General features: G+C 44.7%; 1 pseudogene; it reads right to left on the reverse strand.

Annotated features, from left to right (window-relative positions):
• LOC112080712 (spectrin beta chain, non-erythrocytic 1-like) overlaps positions 1-22,856 on the reverse strand; it is a 116,471-nt pseudogene that overhangs the window by 32,055 nt on the left and 61,560 nt on the right.

A 22,856-nucleotide genomic window follows, 5' to 3' on the forward strand; every position in this document is an offset into this window, starting at 1 on the left:
TTTATCATATACAGTGGGGAGAACAAGTATTTGATACACTGCCGATTTTGCAGGTTTTCCTACTTACAAAGCATGTAGAGGTCTGTAATTTTTATCATAGGTACACTTCAACTGTGAGAGACGGAATCTAAAACAAAAATCCCAGAAAATCACATTGTATGATTTTTAAATAATTAATTTGCATTTTATTGCATGACATAAGTATTTGATCACCTACCAACCAGTAGAAATTCCGGCTCTCACAGACCTGTTAGTTTTTCTTTAAGAAGCCCTCCTGTTCTCCACTCATTACCTGTATTAACTGCACCTGTTTGAACTCGTTACCTGTATAAAAAGAACCTGTCCACACACTCAATCAAACAGATTCCAACCTCTCCACAATGGCCAAGACCAGAGAGCTGTGTAAGGACATCAGGGATAAAATTGTAGACCTGCACAGGCTGGGATGGGCTACAGGACAATAGGCAAGCAGCTGGTGAGAAGGAAACAACTGTTGGCGCAATTATTAGAAAATGGAAGAAGTTCAAGATGACGGTCAATCACCCTCGGTCTGGGCTCCATGCAAGATTTCACCTCGTGGGGCATCAATGATCATGAGGAAGGTGAGGGATCAGCCCAGAACTACACGGCAGGACCTGGTCAATGACCTGAAGAGAGCTGGGACCACAGTCTCAAAGAAAACCATTAGTAACACACTACGCCGTCATGGATTAAAATCCTGCAGCGCACGCAAGGTCCCCTGCTTAAGCCAGTGCATGTCCAGGCCTGTCTGAAGTTTGCCAATGACCATCTGGATGATCCAGAAGGAGATGGGAGAAGGTCATGTGGTCTGATGAGACAAAAATAGAGCTTTTTGGTCTAACTCCACTCGCCGTGTTTGGAGGAAGAAGAAGTATGAGTACAACCCCAAGAACACCATCCCAACCGTGGAGCATGGAGGTGGAAACATCATTCTTTGGGGATGCTTTTCTGCAAAGGGGACAGGACGACTGCACCGTATTGAGGGGAGGATGGATGGGGCCATGTATCCGGAGATCTTGGCCAACAACCTCCTTCCCTCAGTAAGAGCATTGAAGATGGGTCGTGGCTGGGTCTTCCGCATGACAACGACACGAAGCACACAGCCATGGCAACTAAGGAGTGGCTCCGTAAGAAGCATCTCAAGGTCCTGGAGTGGCCTAGCCAGTCTCCAGACCTGAACCCAATAGAAAATCTTTGGAGGGAGCTGAAACTCCGTATTGCCCAGCGACAGCCCCGAAACCTGAAGGATCTGGAGAAGATCTGTAGGGAGGAGTGGGCCAAAATCCCTGCTGCAGTGTGTGCAAACTAGTCAAGAACTACAGGAAACGTATGATCTCTGTAATTGCAACAAAGGTTTCTGTCAAGATTACCTATAGGATACGTTTATTGTATGACTGTCGTTATTTATGCGTGTATGATCCTTCAAACTATATCGCAACTTCATAGACACACTACTTAACCTATAAGATCTAGACACCTAACTAGGCCTAACCCTTAACATCTATACTTTAAACTCATACACTAAAATAAGCCTTTAATAGATTATTTCTCGGATAATCTTTGACTGAAACTCTCTTATAGCGATTCAGGTCCAGTCTCTTAGATTTATCTACTCGATAGGTGTAGTGATCTCGTATGATAGTGCTGACTAACAGATGGAAACTTTCACCATGACAAGTAGTTGAACCAATATGAGGCTTTGTAGCCTTTTAGTTGTCACACGGTCGGTCTCAAATGATAGTTGTGAAACGAGTGTAGTAGCTACTAAAAATATACTTGTTCTACTCGCACTTGATAACTCATGTATGCTAATATAGATGTTGCATACTATTTATATACTCATAACAATGACAGGTAATACTACTTACTATACGTACCAGAATTGTAGGCCTACCACACACAGTGCGGCTCTCGCAGCAGTGTGGTGCGACAGACATAGTTTCTGGCACCTGCTCTGTTCTCGCTCGAGTCGTCCGAATGGTAACATGAAACTAGCGTACAGCAACACCTCGTGTCGGTTTTGTTATCGTTACACGGACATGGGGCTTCGTTCGGTATCATTCACCTATGACTTCCTGTGACCTACTATCAGAGGATACAGACTCGATAGAGTAGTAACATCCGCTACAATTACCTAAACGACAAGTGGAGTGAGTGTAACAGAGGCCTCTAGACTCACACTCCTGAGTTAGGATCTCGTACCTCTGCTACGCACAATCACTAGACTTTTATAGGCGGATGCGAGGGCGAGCCGATCTAATATAGAGGAAGGGAGGGACGTGCTGTCTATTCTCTACAGACTTTCCTTGTGAGTGTGGTCTCCTATCAGTTTGATCTTCTGTTATATACAGCGATGTACAGCGGTCCAATACTGAGAGTGTCTTCCACTTCTGTATAAGTAAACAGCTATCTCTTACGAGGAGAACTCGTTAATCCTGGTTAGAATTCCCAGATGTTGTACAGTATATCACACTGGAGGAAAAGCTGTGTCTATCCAGCTGAGTATGCGAGATACCTCTCAGAAGGTTGGTGTTGTAGAGTTAGTGACTGCGTTCAGAAGAGCAATATGTAAAAAACTTTGATTTGACTCAGTGCTACTCGAGATCGCACTAATTAGTAATGCGTCTAGTCACAGGTCATTGTATTTCGTACGCTGAGATCATGCGCTTGAGTAACTTTTGTGTATAGTACATAACCATGTGTAACACAAGGGCTATTGTCTCGCGCTATACTGCTTATTCCCTGCGCATAAGTTTTTCCTCAAACATAATGATGTATCTGCTATGTCATATACTATGGCTACAAATCTGTTAATAGTGCTTCATACTGTGTCTGTCTGTTCAAGAGACCGAGTAGGATATTTTAGATATATAGTGTTCTCAAAGAAGTGTTACGAGTCTTATTTGTCCGGGCTATGGGTTCGTGGGCTCAGGGTGACAGGGATAGCGCGTATCGTGAGCGTTGTATATGTTAGATGGGGGTGAGGTCGTAGACACTATTTCTTCTGACATGTGGATCGCTAAAGACCTGGAAGGTCTGGCAGTTCTCACGATGCCAATCGATATAGGTTAGTCGGATGTGTAAACGTTCTAGCTCGCTGCTCTGGTTACTCGTGCTGAGCAATAGAATAGGATTTATAACATGGTCACATGTGCTACTATGCACTGTATGAAGCGTGTCGACAGTCTCACTCTTAGTACGTCTTTCTCTAGAGAGGTGTGGACTATAGGTGCTGGATGTGTCCTCTCGATAATTACTGGAAATAGTCACAGAATGTTGTAGGACGGTCTCTTTGATCGTCACGCTCGAACATCAATAGCTGAGACAGGAATGATGCACTCAATGCTCTAGGTGCGCAGCACTGGGACGACGACGCTCATGCACGTATTCGCCGTGAGACGGCGATGTGACAGGTTAGTCGATGCGTATCGGGAGGCTTTAAGATCTCTGCGATACTACATAGTGGTTCTGCTAGGGCGTGTTGATTTAGCGATAGGTACCTGGATGTGTTGTGATAAGGGAAAAGGCCTCGAAAGGAATAGAACAACAGTACATTCCGAGTGCGCAGAGGTACTTCTCTCTCACTATGACAGTATGTCAATGTCCGTGTTGATCCTAGATGGCGATTATTGGCTTTGATGATTCTATCTGTACATGTGTCAGAGACCATGAATCTGCATACTATTCCAGTATTTATATATATATGTGATCTTGATATATTTGTTATCATATGTCTCAAGGTGTGACACTCGGTATATTCAGAGATTCATATGTGATGATGACGGCACACTCAGAGTTGTCTGAGAGTAAGAGTCGGTTTTTCAACTCTTGTGGGCTACACCTCACCCATGTACACACACAAACACTCACTCCATGATTTGGCTCACCACACATAATAATGCCATACAGTGGCACTTGGGAAAGTATTTTGACCCTTTGACGTTTTCCACATTTGTTAGGTTATCAGCCTTATTCTAAATTGATTAAAAGTGTTTTTTTCTCATCATCTACACACAATTACCTCATAATGACAAAGCAAAAAAGGTTTTTAGGAAATTTTAGAAAAAAATGAAAATCAATTTACAATAAGTATTTCAGACCCTTTACTCAAGTACTTTGTTGAAGCACTTGGCAGAGATTAACACCCTCGAGTCTTCTTGGGTATGCCGGCTACTAAAGCTGGCACACCTGTAATTTTGGGAGTTTCTCCCATTCTTCTCTGAAAAGCCTCTCAAGCTCTGTCAGGTTGGATGGTGAGCGTCGCTGCAACAGGTCTCTCCAGATGTTTGATCAAGTTTCGAGCTCTGGCTGACAACTCAAGGACATTAAGAGTCTTGTCCCGCGAAGCCACTTCCTGCGTTGTCTTGGCTGTGTGCTTAAGGTCGTTGTCTGTTGGAAGGTGAACTTCGCCCCAGGTTCTGAAGTCTGAGCGCTCCTGGTTTTCAATTAAGGATCTTCTCTGTACTTTGCTCTGTTCCATCTTTCCCTCGATGCTGACTAGTCCCAGTCCCTACCGCTGAAAAATATCCTCAGCAGCGTATGCTGCCACACCATCGCTTCACTTGTAAGGGATGGTGCCAGGTTTCCTGCCAGACGTGACGCTTGCAACAAGATTTTTCAATCTTTGTTCTCAGACAGAGATCTTGTTTCTCATGGCTGAGAAGTCCTTTAGGTGTTTTTGGCAAACTCTAAGCGGGCTGTCATGATGCTGTTTACTGAGAAGTGGCTTTCCATCTGGCCACTCTACCATAAAGGACTGATTGGTGGAGTGCTGCAGAGATGGTTGTCCTTCTGGAAGGTTCCTCCATCTTCCACAGAGGACTTTGGAGCTCTGTCATCGGTTCTTGTCACCTGCCCTGACAAGGCCTTCTCTCCGATTGCTCAGTAGTCCGGGTTGGCCAGCTCTAGAAGGAGTCTTGGTGGTTTCAAACTTCTTCGCATTTAAGAATGATGGAGGCACTGTGTTCTTGGGACCTTCAACGCTGCAGACATTTTCTTGGTACCCTTCCCAGATATGTGCCTCGACACATCCCTGTCTCGGAGCTCTAATGGACAATTCCTTGACCTCATGGCTTGGTTTTTGTTCTGACATGCAACTGTCAACTGTGGGACCTGTCACGCCCTGACCGTAGAGAGCTTTTTCTGTCTTATTTGGTTTGGACAGGGGGTGAATTTGGGTGGGCAATTCTATGTTTCTTTTTTATGAATTTTGTTTTTCTATGTTTTGGCCGGGTATGGTTCTCAAATCAAAGGACAGCTGTCCTATCGTTGTCTCTGAATGGGAATCATCACATAGCAGCCCTTTTCCCACCTGTGGGTGTGGGTAGTTATCTTTGTTAGTGGCACTCATGCCCTGTAAGCTTCACGGTTTTTCTTCCGTTTCTTGTTTTGCTTGGCGACATTTACTAAAAGAAAAGAACATGTACGCTACCACGTGCCACTTTTTCGTACTTACGTTTCGACGGCCGTGACAGGGACCTTATATAACGGTTGTTTGCTTCTTCTTTTCAAATCCAGTGTAATGTTCCATTCAATTTAATTTACCAGGTGGTCTCATGATAATGAAGTTGTATTAAATATTGCTCAAGGATGATTGTTATACTGTGTACTCCTGATGTTAATTCTAGCATGAGTCTGAATACTGTGTTAGTGTTTGTTATTTTTTCTCACACTCACTCTCTCGCAAACATTTCTAAAACCTGTTTTCACTTTGTCATTATGGGTTATTGTGTGTAGATTGATGAGGAAATCATGTGATTGAACATTTTAGAATAAGGCTGTAATGTCACAAAATTTGGAAAAGTTCAAGGGTCTAAAAAACTTTCTGAATGCAGTGGTACATTTATACCTGATCTACACACAGCACCCCTCACCACGCACCACACACTCCACGCACCCACGCACATACAATTATCATTATGCTGCTGTACTGCTGTTTATCATTATCTGATGCTAGTACCCAATAAGTGGTACCAGCTTATTTCTAAAAGAGCACTGTTGACCTCATAAATGGGAGTCATTACTTACTGATGTGGCTTCACAGCTGCTCTTTAGCTGCACATCTGGACTCGCTGGAACACATCACAGAATTACAGGGGTTAATAGTTTGAAGGGTTATTTATAAGACGGACCTATCTGATAAGAGAGTTATTGTAATGAATGGAAATTCTTCCCTCTGTGCATCTGGAAATTGAGGAGATGAATTGACCGTAGTTTAAGGCATGGTTCCAGGTCAGGTCAGAGGTGGGGGACTTTAGCGCAGGGAGAGAGGGAAGGAGGTGTGTGTGACGTGTGTGTGGTTGTCTACGATCGTGAAGGGGTTGTCGTGAGCGACGATGGTTTGGGGTCGTTCTGAGACCTCCTTTTTGACGGCCGAGTACAGCTTCCACTGAGGACAGAGTCCACCATCTCATTCTCCTGACGAGACCTGGATATAATTTATTTAGTATTGTAATATCATATAGAGTATTATATGCAGTAATTATAAATATACAGCAAATTAAACATAATTACTTCTCCAAAAAGACCTGGAAGGCTGGAACATACAATCCAACCATGTTAATTTACACAGACATGTACAGAGATGAAGTATGTTTGCCACTGGAACTAACTGACACATGATACATTCCCATTCAAAGGATCTTGCTTTCTCAGACATGCGGCAGCACACCTGTCCAGGCATATCACTGTCATTTAACCTCTCCTTGTCCAGTCTGTAATCTCCACATGTTTTTAAGATGACCAGCATCATTCTGTTTCAGAACTCTAAGTTTTCATGCCACATGACTACGGCCTGTAGCACTCACATATGTAATCTATGAGGTGCTTTGAAAGGCTGGTAATGGCACACATCAACTCCATCATCCCAACACCCTGACCACTCCGATTTACATACCGCCCAACAGATCCATAGAAGACACATTTGAATAGCACTCCACACTGCTAGATAAGAGGTAACACTATGTGAGATGCTTTTAATTGACTGCAGATCAGGCGTTCAACAGCATGTTGCCTTCCAAGCTCATCACTAAAGCTTTGGACCTTGGGACTGAACACCTCCTCTGCAACTGGATCAATGGATTCCTGAACAGACCTGTCCCAGGTGATGAGGGTCGGCAACTCCCTCCGCACGCTTGACCTCAACACGGGGCCCCACAGGGGTGCGTGCTTAGTCCCTTCCTGTAATCCCTGTTCACCCAGTGAGTGCCACGTACGACTCCAAACACCAAGTTTGCTTGACGAAACAGTTTTCAGGCCTGATCACCAGTGACGATGAACACTTTCTCAAAAGTTCTCAGCTGTACCATTAAGAGCATCTTGATGGCTGCATCCTGCTTGGTATGACAGTAGCACCAGTACATCACTGGGGCCGAGCTCCTGCCATCTCAGGACCTCTATATCAGGCGGTGTGAGGAAGGCTGAAAAATCGCTAAGACTATTTCTCTCCTCTTCTGCCGGCAAATGGTGTCGGTGCATCAAGTTCTGACACCAGCAGTCTGCTGAACAGCTTCTTTCCCCAAGCATAGGACTGATAAATAGCTAACTAAATGGGCTAACGATCATCTGATTACTATTATCTGATTATTGTTCTTAGCAGATTATTGTTTTATGGCACACTCAAGGGCCATACACACACGCACACTGTCACTCCAACACACACACAAACAGTCACTCATCATTTGTTCACACCACACATAATATCCACATACAATTATACTGACTCTGCACACCCACTCAATACAATCATCATATAACTGTACCCTGCTGCTATCTGTTTTATCATATACCTGATGCTAGTCACCTACCCCATACATATTACATCTATGACTCCAGTATCCTGCACATTTGTAAATTGTACTAGACTGACTGACCCTGTACACTGAGTCATACAAAACATTAAGACCTGCTTTTCCATGACATAGACTGACCAGGTGAATCAGGTGAAAGCTTTGATCTTATTGATGACCTGTTTAATCCACTTCATCAGTGTAGATAAAGGGAGGAGACCAGGTTAAAGAAGCTTTTTAGTGTTGAACAAGTGAGACATGGTTGTGTATGTGTGTTGATGTGTGTGTTGTGTGTTCTATGTTGAAATAACTGTAGTTGCCTGACGAGGTATTGTTTTTTATGTGTCAGGTTGCACTGGTTATGTCAAGTGTCTGTCAACGTGTTTGTGTTTTCTCTCTCAGTCTCATTAATGTTTCCCATAGTTGTGTTTTTTAATATGTGTATTGTGCTCATACTCAATGTGACATTATGTTAATTTGACACTCTATGTGGGTCTTGGAGTCCATACGGCAGCTGTGAGGGGAACGGCACTCCGTACCTCGGTTCTGTATCAGGCTTCCTATAACTAGGGTACTTGCGTTCATCATTTGGTGTGTCTCTACTCTGTGTGTACATGTTTCTCTTTTTTCGCTCAGCCCATGTAGTTATCTGTTCGCTGCTGTTATTTTTTTCTTATTATTGGTTGTATCTACACACACACTCCATCCACTCTCACAGACGCAGGTCACAGAGAGTCAATCACATAGCGCGCACCTCCAAATATGTCGGAAGATCATTCACGTGAACCCTAACTCTCATGTAAGAGAGATCTTCTAAAGCCTCAGTGGATACATCGGATATTATTACTAGTGTGATACTCCTTTCCAAGCTGGTTTAAAGGCACAGTCAACTTAGTGCGTGTAAACTTCTGACCCACTGGAATTATGATACAGTGAATTATAAGTGAAATAATCTGTCTGTAAACAATTGTTGAAAAAATTACTTGTCATGCACAAAGTAGATGTCCTAACCAACTTTCCAAAACTATAGTTTGTTAACACGAAATTTGTGGAGTGGTTGAAAAATGAGTTTTATTGACTCCAACCGAAGTGTATGTAAACTTCCGACTTCAACCGTAGTACATTTCTGGAGATAAAAAAAAATAAAAAATGTACATCATGATACACAATACCAAGTAAATGCAAAGATCAATATCAAGTGTTGTACTGGCATTTGTGGTAGCTGTAAACCTAATAACTGGGTGGTCATATATCTAACCATTGGTTGTATTCTGGGTAGTCTTTTTCGCAGTAAAGCTGTGCACRTAGCCTTACTGGTTAAGCATTTTGGGCCAGTAACTGAAARGTTGCTGGTTTGAATCMCCAAGGTGGAAAAATCTRCTGCTCTGCCCTTGAGCAAGACAATTAACCCGGGCGCTGATGATGTCGATTAAGGCAGCCCCCCCGCACCTCTCTGATTCAGAGTGGTTGGGTTAAATACGGAAAACACATTTTAGTTGAATGSATTCAGTTGTGCAACTGACTAGRTATCCCATTACCAGTTAGATTGCTTTATCATATTAATGTGGTTCCTGGGGCATTAAATACTCCAACAGGTGTGGGATCTAATCTGCGCAGCAGAGTAACCGCAAAAATTACGACCTGTCCACCAGTGTCATTTGTAACTATATAGCAGAAGAGGCTTCTAACCTGTCGTCAACAGACGTCGCTCTCTCCTGGATGCGGTCGGCGTTGATGTTGCCATCACTCGCCAGCCGCCTGCCAGCCTCCACCACACCGTTTATCTTCTCTTCGTTGGCGTCCATGGTGGTCATGAAGTCCTCCTGCTGCTTGATGGCTCCTTCGGCCCCCTCAAGCGTAGTGGCCATCTCTGTATGGGCCAGCATGTACTCCTAAGATTAGGGTTATTAAAAAGAGAGAGTAAGTGGGATTATTAGAAAATCCTGTGACTGAGACTGGATATCCAGGTTGGGGTCAATTCCATTTCAAATCAGTTAGGGAGTAAACTGAAATTCTTGAATTGACTGAACTGAAACAGAATATAGAACCCAACCATGCTGGAATTCAATCTAAAGCACATTGAACACTTTCTGAAATTTACTTTTTTGATTGGCAAAGCAGCATGTTGCGCACGAAAAATGACACATTTTTACCACATCCCTGCCTAGTAAAATTAGGTAATAACAGCTAAAAGAGGACTTTAAAATAAACTGTTACCAAAAATCTAATTTTGAATGAGTGGAATCAGTGAAATGAAATAATAGTGAAACGGAACCATTCACTTTGGATTCCTAGGCTAAGATTTTTCCACTCTTGGAATAGAATTTAAACTCAAATGAATCGACCAATCAACGTACCTGGTTGTTGAGGAAGGCCTCGGCCTGCGTGGTGTCCCTGAGAAACAGCTGGTAGGCGTGGGASTGGAACAGCAGKTTCTGCCGGTTCTCCCACATCTTGTGCAGCTCATTCCAGCCCGTGTCCAGGGCCTGTAGCCGCTGCCTCAGGAACATGTACTGGGCATCGGTCTGGCCCTGGGTCACCATCTCGCCCATGTCGCGCATCTTCTGGTAGTCCTCCTCGTAGTTGCRGATCTCGTTCTTGAAGCCCTCGTGCTGCGCTAGCAGCTTCTCCGCCTCGGCCAGCGTGTTGGGCGTCTCCTCCGAGGCGACGGCTGTCTGTGTGCGCGACAGCCACGACTGGAAGTCATCCAGCTCGCGCAGGAACTGCTGCAGCTTGCTGGCCTCACCAAGGGACTCCTCGCGATTACGCAGTGTGGCCTTCATCTCCTCCCACACGGCGGTGATCTCGGCCAGGCGGTCCTTGATGGCCTTGGCCTGGTCCGGGTGCTCGCCGGCCAGCCGYTCTGCCTCGCCGCGCAGGTCGCCCAGCTTGTCYTCGATGGCAGCCAGGTCACGCTCCATGCCAGTGAGTTTACGCTGCAGYGCCATGACACCCGTCAGGTCGTTGCCCAGCTCCTGGGTGGACTCGATGACCTTTGTCTTCTCGCGGATCCATGACTTGGTTTCGTTGCAGTCCAGGTGGTAGTTCTGCACACCCAGGCGCCGAATTAGAGACTCTTCTTCTGGTCCGCCAGATCCCGGAACTGGCTCCATCTGAGGAACAAATTAATAAATAGAAATATGTAATTTAGCAGACACTTTTATCCAGTTGACAGACAGTGGCACATATTTCAATATTTGTGGCCCGTACGGGAATCAAACCAACCATAACCCTGTTGTTGCCAGACCAAGGCTCAAATTGACTGAACTAGCCAATTAATTTGATGATAACCAATATTATTGTCCAGCTCAATTCAAAGGATACAGTGATATCCAACACACAATAAACACAATTTTGAGTCAATAGGTATTATTAACTCACCATGAGAAAAGTAAAGGTCAGGCATATTTAAAATCACATAACTGCTTAACTACATTAAATAATCTAATCATCTTTTTGGTTTCTTCATTTGGCATCAGGTACAGTGCCTTGTAAAAGTTTTTTTCCTATTTTGTAGCATTACAACCTGTAATTTAAATGTATTTTTACTTGGATTTAATGCAATGGACATAAACCAAAATAGTCCAAATCAGTGAAGTGAAAAAAAATATTTTATTGTTTCAAAAAATTCTAAAAAATAAAGAAGTGGTGCATGCATATGTATTCCCCCCTTTGCTATGAAGCCCCTCAATAAGATCTGGTGCAACCAATTACTTCAGAAGTCACATAATTAGATAAGTCCTCTGTGTGGCAATCTAATGTCACATGATCTGTCACATGATCTCAGTATATATGCACACCTGTTCTGAAAGGCCCAGAGTCTGCAACACCACTAAGCAAGGGGCACCACCAAGCAAGCGGCACCATGAAGACCAAGGCGCTCTCCAAACAGGTCAGGGACGGTCACGATCTGGAAGCATACTCGGACCAACGTGCAGCGTCATCTGGGATCCAGATCTTTTATTAGAAATAAGTGAACCACACAACAAACAATAAAAACAAACGAAACGTGCGACGATAGAGTGCTAACATGCAATACACACAAACAATATCCCACAAAACACAGGTGGTAAAGCTATCTAAATATGATCCCAATTAGAGACAATGTTACCAGCTGCCTCTAATTGGGAATCATACAAAATCACCAACATAAAAACAAAACTAGACCTCTCATAGAAATAATAAACTAGACTAACCCCAGTCACGCCCTGACTACTCTACCATAGAAAATAAGGGCTCTCTATGGTCAGGATGTGACAGTACCCCCCCAAAGGTGCGACCCCGGCCGCAAAATCGTGCTGGCTCTGGTGCGGGACAAAGAACCCGCTCAGCTCGCGGATCCACCATCTTTGGCGGGGCTCTGGTGCGGGCCGAAGAACCCGCTCATCCCGTGGATCCAGCCATGGACCCAGGCTGAACACTGTGCCTGGACTGGACCTAGATCGAGGAAGGCTCCTGCCATGGAGCGGGACTGGACGCCGTGTTTGGACTGGGCATCGGCGCAGAGGAGAGGCTCCGGACAGTGGACCATCTCAGGATGTTCCGGACAGTGGGGGGGCGGGACCGTCTCCGGAAGGGTTCCGGACCGGGCACCGTCGCCGGAAGCTCTGGACTGGGGAGGCGCACTGGAGGCCTGATGCGTGGGGCGGGACAGGTGGCACCGGGCTGGTGACACGCACCTCAGGGTGAGTGCGAGGAGCAGGCACAGGACGCACCAGACTGGGAAGGCGACCTGGAGCCTAGTGCGTGGAGCGGCACAGGTGGCACCAGACTGGTGACACGCACTTCAGGGCGAATCCGGGGAACAGGCACAGGACGTACCTGACTTGGAAGGCGCACTTGAGGGAGAGTGCAAGGGGCAAGCACAGGACGCACCGGACTGGGGACACGCACTTCAGGGAGAGTGCGAGGAGCAGGCACAGGACGTACGGGCTGTGGAGGAGTACTGGAGACCTGGTGCGTATAGCCGCATCAATGGTACCGGTTCGATGACACACCTCGCACAGCAAGTGCGAAAAGCTGGCACAGGACGTACTGGGCTTGAAGGCGCACTGGAGACCTGGTGCGTATAGCCGGCATCAATTGTACCGGACCTATGACACACTTAGCACGGTGAGTACGAGGAGCTGGCACAGGACGTACTGGGCTGTGGAGGMGCACTGGAGACCTGGTGCGTAAAGCCGACACACATGGCACTAGACAAATGACACGCTCCTCAAGACGAGTGTGGAGAGCTGGCACAGGACTTACTGGGCTGTGGATGCGTACTGGAGACCTGATGCGTGGATCCGGCACAGATTTCACCAGACTAATAACACGCTCCTCAGGACAAGTACGGAGAGCTGACTCAGGTGGCATTAAACTGATTACACGCTCCTTAGGGCAACTGTCATGCATCTTCCACCAACTCAACAACTCTCTCCGCTCTTTCTCCTCCAATACCCCCATCCACTCTCTGACTATCTCCTTTCACTCTCCTCCAGTTTTTCCCTCTTCTCCCAGACTGGCTCTGGTTCACTCCTCRGCTCCGCCGACCACCCCATGTTCCCCCTCCCCCCCAAAAAAAAATTGGGCTGTCTTTTGGGCTATCTCTGTGGCCGCGAACCCCGGCGTCGTCGCTGTCCTCCGTTTTCTCCTTGCGTCTCCCGCCAAGGAAGGCGATCCTGTCCTGCCAGGATTTCCACCCAAGTCCAGGATCCCTTCCCATCCAGAATCTCCTCCCAAGTCCATGTTACCCTCTCCTCCTGGGCACGCTGCTTAGTCCTGTTGTGGTGGGATATTCTGTCACGATCGTTGGAAGCATACTCGGACCAACGTGCAGCGTGATCTGGGTTCCACATCTTTTATTAGAAATAAGTGAACCACACAACAAAACAATAAAGACTAAACGAAACGTGATGACAATGGACTGCTAACATGCAACTACACATAAACAATATCCCACAAAACACAGGTGGAAAAAAGCTACGTAAATATGATCCCCAATTAGAGACAACGATTACCCCACATAGAAATAATAAACTAGACTAACCCCCAGTCACGCCCTGACCTACCATAGAAAATAAAGKCTCTCTATGGTCAGAACATGACAGGGACAACGTTGTGGGTAAGTACAGATCAGGGTTGGGTTGTAAAAAAATATCTGAAACTTTGAACATCCCATGGAGCACCATTAAATCCATTATTAAAACATTTAAAGAATATAGCACCACAACAAACCTGCCAAGAGAGTGCCGCCCACCAAAACTCACAGACCAGGCAAGGAGGGCATTACATCAGCGAGGCAACAGAGACCAAAGATAACCCAAAAGGAGCTGCAAAGCTCTACAGYGGAGATTGGAGTATCTGTCCATAGGACCCCTTTAAGCCGTACATTCCACAGAGCTGGGCTTTACGGAAGAGTGGCCAGAAAAAAAGCCATTGCTTAAAGAAAAAAATAAGCAAACACATGCCTTTGGTGTTCGCCAAAAGGCATGTGGGAGACTCCCTAAACATATGGAAGAAGGAACTCTGGCAGATGAGACAAAAATGTAGGTTTTTGGCTATCAAGGAAAACACTATGTCTGGCGCAAATCCAACACCTCTCATCCCGAGAACACCATCCGAGAACTCATCCCGAGAACACCATCCRATGTTTTTCATCGGCAGGGACTGGGRAACTGGTCAGAATTGAAGGAATGATGGATGGCTCCAAATACAGGGAAATTCTTGAGGGAAACCTGTTTCAGTCTTCCAGAGATTTGAGACTGGGACGGAGGTTCACCTTCCAGCAGGACAATGGCCCTAAGCATACTGCTAAAGCAACACTCGAGTGGTTTAAGGGGAAAAATGGAAATGTCTTGGAATGGCCTAGTCAAAGCCCAGACCTCAATCCAATTGAGAATCCGTGGTATGACTTAGAATTGCTGTACATCAGCGGAACCCATTCAACTTGAAGGAGCCGGAGCAGTTTTGCCTTGAAGAATGGGCAAAAATCCCAGTGGTCTAGATTGCAGCTTATTAGAGACATACCCAAGAGACTTGCAGCTGTAACTGAGTGGTAGGCAAATGGTAGGCATGTTGTGTGTTCAAATGATACAAACCACGAAGAATCTATTTTATTTCCAGGTTATAAGGCAACAAAATAGGAAAAATACCAAGGGGTGTGAATCATATCGCAAGGCACTGTAGTTGCCAATCATATTGAATGGCATTAAATCAGAACCTGAAAGTGCAAAAACACATGACTCCGCACTTCAGGCCGCTGCCACAGATCAAGCAGTACCAGCACTTCAGGTGAAAATCATTTTCATTGCTTGTATGAGGTTATTCTTCTTATCTAAACTTGGGGGTGAATTGATGTTGTGCATGGTTGTAATGTCTTCTGTTTTTTATTTTTTATTCCCTGTTTTACAGCTTCGATGCTCTGGAGCCTGGTGTTGTCGTCGCCAGGGGTGCGTTCGGGCTGTCAGGACCAGGTTTCAGCTGCTGCGCAACACTGACATTCTTCCTCCCATAGATGGTATGCCTGTACAAGCACCACCTGGACTGGACACAGCTAGACAAACTTATCTTTTTGAGAAGATCAGGGAGTTTTGTGACATAGAGGCTATGGACATCACATGCACTGCACCAAAGTCAAGGGCAGGACAGAAACAGGCTCTCCGAATATAGATTCCCTTGTTAATGTGTGGTTCGGACGGACCAGTCATCAGCACTATCTGCAGTGCCTCTATTCAAATGACTCTCTCCTAATACGTTGCTGCTACAATTTTTTTAAACTTTTTCCACACTGGATGTGGCTGGGGATTATAGCATTTCTTTCACATGACCCATCAATTTAGATTTTTTAAAGATTTTGTCTGGGTAAGCGTCATCTATATTTTATAAATAGTTTTATTCTGGACACTCTGTTAACCTTTAGAATTGTTCCTTATTGTAGTCGACTACCACGTTTAGATGTAATCTTTACTGCACTACTCACTGTTTAGCACATGACCTCACATGTTAATCCTTAAAGAGATGGGTGGGCTGGCTTAAGAGGGTGTGAACAATGCTGAATGAGTGTAGACAAGGAGAGCTCTCCAGTAGGTACCAAAACATTCAAAGACCCTTTTCTCAAAAGTGAGTTTACAAGTATCAACTTTCAAAGCAGAAGTACTTTCCCATTTTGTTCTCAAAAATAGTGTATAATATACCATTTTGTAGCTCTGATTCTCTACTTTTATCCAATGTAGAAAAAATAAACAAGACCGATTTGAGCCAGTCAGTCACAAATATGCACCCAAGCCAAATTGAAATGTTATCAGAAAGATGTTGGGTTGTTTTCATATATTTATATTTCCTTACAACCGGTCAAACTGACGTCATTTGAACATTTTGCACATAAAATCTTTTACGTTTTTTATAGTTATTGTATTTTCTCCCGGTCCCTAAACGTCTTTGCACCGTGAAAGAAGCAGAGATCACTCAGAAAACTTCACTGAAGTTTTCACAACTACATTGAAGCATTCATTCCATTGATTTATGACATTATTCTGGTGAGCAAGGGTTTTTAGTCTTCTAGGGCAACATATAATGACAGAAGAGAAGCTGCATGTATCTAATTCTAGACAAGTTGACAAACAAATATAATTTCCAACATTTTGGTAGACTAAGTAGAAACATATCTAAATGTTCTATATTAGTGGGTTAGGGTCAACAGTGGGACTCAGAGTTTCACTTTATCACATATAGTCGGGCAACTGCGGATGGGTTATTAGCAATTGCGGCAGGGTGAGGGTGAACAAACAGCTGATCCACGTTCCACTGAGGGACATATCAGCTACAGATGTAGGATCTTAATTTGAGCCAGTTTGCTACTGCAGGAAATAATCCTACAGCAACAGGAAATGTGGATTATAATTACTGGACATTTTTTGTAGGGGTTGATACATTTTTAATTAGGGCAAATCAAGTCTGAACATTTTAAGTGGAAGTTAAACTTTAGAAGCCGTGATTTTTGATTATACATTTTTTACCCCCTTTGTTGTGATATCCATTGGTAGTTACGATCTTGTCTCATCACTGCAACTCCCCAACAGACTCGGGAGAGGTGAAGGTGAGAGCCATGCGTCTTCCAAGGCGCTGTTCTTTTTTTGACACACTGCTCACTTAACCCGGAAGCCAGCCGCCAATGTGTCAGAGGAAACACTTTCCAACTGACGACCGAAGTTAGCTTGCAGGCGCCCGACCCGCYAAAAGGAGTCCCTAGAGCACGATGAGCCAAGGAAATCCCACCTGCCAAGTCCCCTAACCCGGACGACGTTGGGCCAATTGGCGCCGGCCCATTGGGCTCCCGTTCACGGCCGGCTGTAACACAGCCTGGGATCGAACCTGAGGCTGTAGTAGCGCAGTGCCTTAGACCGCTGCACCACTCAGGAGGCCCCCTTGAAGCCATGTTAAACCTCGAATACACTACAAGTTTGCATTTCCTGCAACAGATGCAACGGCATCTGTATGACAGGAGATAGTGTGACGTCTGTCTGTGAATGGCTCAACTTGCCTGTTGTTGAGCTTATCTTGCTGGGATTTGATGTTCTTCTCACTGKGGTGTCCATTGTGYATCAGCTGCCTGGCGATCTGGTTCACAACAGCGACGCGTGACGCCTGGTTGTTCATCTCAGGCTCCAGGCTCTCGAACCTGGGAAAGAGAGAGCATGCCATGTCATGACCAATCAGTTCCACTTCAAAACAAACCATTTTCTCTTCAAAACTAATTTTAAGATAGCATACGGACATTGATGTCTTGGCCACGTTCAGGCCAATGTTGTGGAACGCTGCAGATAGAACTGTCATGAATAGAGCTGACATGATTCCTTCTACTACCTATAGCACCCAATGTCACAGGAAGGCCAAAAAGATCATCAAGGACAACAACCACCCGAGCCACTGCCTGTTCACCCCACTACCATCCAGAAGGCGAGGTCAGTACAGTTGCATCAAAACTGGAACTTAGAAACTGAAAAACAGCTTCTATCTCAAGGCCATCAGACTGTTAAATAGCCATCACTAGCACAGAGAGCTGCTGCCTACATACACAGACTTGAAATCATTTGCCACTTTAATAAATGGAACATGAGTCACTTTTAATAATGTCTCTTTAATAATGTTTACATATCTTGCACTACTCATCTCATATGTATATACTGTATTCTATACTATCTACTGTATCTTAGTCTATGCTGCTCTGACATTGCTCGTCCATATATTTATATATTCTTAATTCCATTCCTTTACTTAGATTTATGTGTATTAGGTATTTGTTTTGACATTTTTAGATACTAATTGTTTAGATATTGCTGCACTGTCGGAACTAGAAGCACAAGCATTTCGCTACACCTGCAATAACATCTGCTAAACACGTGTATGTGACCAATAAAATTGGATTTGATTAGATACATGTCAAGGCATGTTTGTTCTACATACCATAATTTTATCTGAACGTTCCACAACGTTGTACCCTGATGAATGCACCTCAGACGTATTCCCCTGTTTGGGGATTAACCTAATTTCTCCTTTGTATTATCTGTCTTCTTCTGTCTGTTTCAAAAATCTATTTCATAATTTTCTTTTTAACTTTTATGGCTGGGGCAGTATTGAGTAGCTTGGATGAATAAGGTGCCCAGAGTAAACTGCCTGATACTCAGGCCCAGAAGCTAAGGTATGCATATTATTAGTAGATTGGATAGAAAACACTCTGAAGTTTCTAAAACTGTTTGATGATGTCTGCGAGTATAACAGAACTCATATGGCAGGCAAAAACCTGAGAAAAAATCCAACCAGGAAGTGGGAAATCTGAGGTTTGTATGTTTTCAAGTCTTTGCCTATCCAATATACGGGGGGTCTCATATTTTAGAACCTGTTTTTAGAACCTTGTTTCAGGCTTCTACTGTGAAGGAGGAGAGAATAAGAGCTGATTGAGTAAGAGGTCTGGCAGAATGCCATGAGCTCAGTCAGGCGCGCGCCCGTGAGAGGTAGCTGCGTTCCTTTTCCTTTCTAAAGACAAAAGGAATTCTCCGGTTGAGAACATTATTGAAGATTTATGTTAAAAACATCCTAAAGATTTATTTATACATCGTTTGACATGTTTCTACGAACTGTAATGGAACATTTTGACTTTTCATCTGACCTGCGCCTCGTGAATTTGGATTTGTGAACTAAACGTGCAAACAAAAATGAGGTATTTGGACATAAATGATGGACTTTATCGAACAAAACAAACATTTACTGTGGAACTGGGATTCCTGGGAGTGCATTCTGATGAAGATCATCAAAGGTAAGTGAATATTTATAATGCTATTTCTGACTTCTGTTGACTCCACAACATGGCGGGTATCTGTTTGGCTTTTTTGGGCTCTGAGCGCTGTACTCAGATTATTGCATGGTGTGCTTTTTCCGTAAAGTTTTTTTGAAATCTGACACAGCGGTTGCATTAAGGAGTTTACATTTTAGTCATTTAGCAGACGCTCTTATCCAGAGCGACTTACAGTAGAGTGCATACATTTTATTACATTTTTACATACTGAGACAAGGATATCCCTACCGGCCAAACCCTCCCTACCGGCCAAACCCTCCCTAACCCGGACGACGCTATGCCAATTGTGCGTCGCCCCACGGATCTCCCGGTTGCGGCCGGCTGCGACAGAGCCTGGGCGTGAACCCAGCCCAGCCTGGGCGCGAACCCAGAGACTCTGGTGGCGCAGCTAGCACTGCGATGCAGTGCCCTAGACCACTGCGCCACCCGGGAGACCCGGTTTATCTAAAGTTCCCTGCATAACACGTGTATCTTTTATCAATGTTCATTATGAGTATTTATTAGTATTTAGTTCAGAAGTTCCAAAACATCCTTGATTTTGCAGAGAGCCACATCAATTTACAGGAATACTCATAATAAACATTGCTAAAAGATACAACTGTTATGCATGGAATTTTAGATGCACTTCTCCTTAATGCAACCGCTGTGTCAGATTTCAAAAAAGCTTTACGGAAAAAGCAAACCATGCAATAATCTGAGTCGGCGCTCAGAGCCCAATCAAGACACAAATATATCCGCCATATTAGTCAACAAAAGTCATAAATAGCATTATAAATCTTCACTTACCTTAGCTGATCTTCGGCAGAATGCACTCCCAGGACTCCCACTTCCACAAGAAATGTTCGTTTTGTTCAGTAATGTCCATCATTTATGTCCAAATAGTTACTTTTGTTAGCGCGTTTGGTAAACAAATCCAAAGTCACGGACGCGAAAATACTGCCCCCTACCCCAAAGAAGTTAAAATGGTGTATAATACTTGAATGTTTGAGGAATTTTTATTATGAGATTTCTGTTGTTTGAATTTGGCGCCCTGCACTTTCACTGGCTGTTGTCATATCGATCCCGTTAACGGGATTTCAGCCGTAAGAAGTTTTAAGGTGAATTTCAGTTTCTAGAAAGGAACCTAACAAATAGGGCACCTAACGCCCAGTAGGAGGAGCTGTTGCATTATAACTCATTTGTATATTTACAGTTTTTCTCAATCCCGTAAAACAGTTTTTTGGAACTGTGGTCAAACGTGGCTATAGCAGAACATCAGTGATCAAATGCTCAAATACATTTGCAGATCTTCTGATCATTTTCTTTTCATTCTACTTGGATTGCATCTCTTGGATTGCATCTCTCTTTTGCTAAACCTGAAATACAACTGCCATCAATGAATACAAAATTCACAGTGAAGTGTTTTGTTCACATAAGAGAATTTTGCAAATCTGTCCATTGTTTCCAGAAATCAGTAAATACTASTGCACAAAAGTGTAAAATGGCTCTATCAGTGTAAATTCACGTAAAATATAACAGAGTTTGGGCACGTGCCCCAGGGTAAAAAAAGTCAGAGTCAAGGCTAGTAATAGGGGTCAAGGCTAGTAATAGGGGTGGCACACATCTAAAGTGTTATTTATATTTACAATTACCTTCTTCAAATGGATGACTCATTTACTTAGCTGTTATCAATAGCTCTTATCAAGTTGTAAATTACATTGCATGGGGAATGGTGTTATTTTTATAGGAAAAAAATTCAGTAGATACTTTTTCCACTTGGAACTAATAGGTTCGYTAGACCTTATTAATTGYTTCCTCGTGTGTAAAGGTGGTGGAATGATTAGGAAATGAAGTCAAGGTCAGAATACGGCGTATGTGTAGACACACCTCTGCCACACTAACTTATTCACCAAAATAAATAGCAGGTGAATAGCACGCTATTCTCATTCTTAAATTCAAGGTCAGAATACACATTTAGAGAAAAGTGCATAAAAAAGGAATTACGTTCCATTTTCACACACTTAACTCGGGTCGGAATCGGGCCTTTAATGTTTTGCAAATGGCCAGAGTTACGTGCCTTCTGTACAGTGTTTTGAAAATCAACAACATTGTTCCAAAAACTGCTTGCATGTGTGTTATTTCACGTCTTCACTATTATTCTACAATAATAGAAAATAGTAATATACAATAATACAATAATAATAATACAATAATAGAAAATAGTAAAAATAAAGAAAACCCCTGGAATGAGTAGGTGTGTCCAAACTTTTGACTGGAACTGTATGGAAAGTATTTGAGTGGCACACTAAGCTAAATCAGGCCTAAAGGTGTAGGCGCTAGGGGTCGACTATGACTTCAGCATGCATTTATATATATATGGGTTCTCTCACCWGTGCTGAATGACCTCTAGGTCTTCCAGCTTCTCTGGGATCTCCATACTGTTGAGCCACTGCTCCTTCTCATCGATCCACACCTCGCAGGCGTCCGCCTCGCTGAACATCTTGTAGAGGGCCAGGGCGTCCTGCAGTGCCTGCTTTCTCAACCGGGTCAGCTCGGCCACCTCCTTGTAGCGCTCCTCTATGCCTGCCAGGCGGCCCTTGACCTCTTCCGACTGGACCTGCTCCTCAGGCAAGGCGCCCGCCTGCTCATGGAGCGCATCGATCACCGGCCGATAGCTGGCCACCTCGGCGGTGGCGTCCTTGTGTTTGCGCACCAGGGCCTGTGTGGAGAACTCGTCATGGCCCACCTCGCCGCTGGACACGATGCGCAGGGCATCCAGGGTCCAGGCGTCGGCGTCATCTGCGTCCGCCTGGAACTGGTGCAGGGCACACGCTTCCTCCAGATGGGCCTTCCTCACGGCTGCCAGCTCCTCCAACGCTGCCCACTGTGCCCGCAGGTTGGTGATGCGTTCACGGATCTTGGCAGCGCCGAAGTGGCCGCCGTCGGCCATGGCCTGGCCCTCAGTGATGGTGTGCTGCAGGTGACCTGCACGGCCACTCATCTCGTCCTCCAGGGCGCGGTGCTGGCTCAGCAGGCGCACAGTGCCCGTCAGGTCCTTGCCGCTCTCGTCCGACGACAGGATCTGCTCCTTCTCACGGATCCAGCCCTCCTCCTCGGCCATCTCCCATAAGAACTTCCAGAGGCGGTGGGACTCCTCCAGGCGGGMCCGTCGCTCGGCAGCCAACTGGGTCAGTTCCTGATAGCAGAACTCCATGTGTGCCACGCGGTCGCGTATTACCTGAGGGTCACAGGGCTTGTAAACTGTAGAGGAGACAGAACAGAGGCCCAGTTAGCATCTTGCAGCACCCACAGATTTACATTGTACTGTATTGACTTACATGTTATGATATCATTCCGTTGATTATTCCTTTYATGTTTATTTTTCCATTTGCTTGTGTATATCTTGCAAAATGCTATGCTATACAACTGAACCGTAAAATTGTGTGTTGACATGTATTATCATCATCAGTTAATAATACAAACACAAGTGATAACAATATGATTCACAATTAGAATAATAGCAGTCGGAATGTTTAGGTCATTCTTACCATCGCCGTCGATGGCAAACTTCTGAGCATTGTTGTTGACAGCTTTGACTCGGTCGGCCTGGATGCCGATGTCAGCCTCCACCAGGGCATGTTTCTGCAAGAGATCCTCCACTCCGAGCAGATGCTTCCCATAGTCCTGGGACAGTAGCATCATCTGTGTGGCAGAGACATAAAGGCATGACATAC

The sequence above is a fragment of the Salvelinus sp. IW2-2015 genome, unplaced genomic scaffold (assembly GCF_002910315.2).
Source record: "Salvelinus sp. IW2-2015 unplaced genomic scaffold, ASM291031v2 Un_scaffold16448, whole genome shotgun sequence".
Classification (NCBI taxonomy): Eukaryota; Metazoa; Chordata; class Actinopteri; order Salmoniformes; family Salmonidae; genus Salvelinus; species Salvelinus sp. IW2-2015.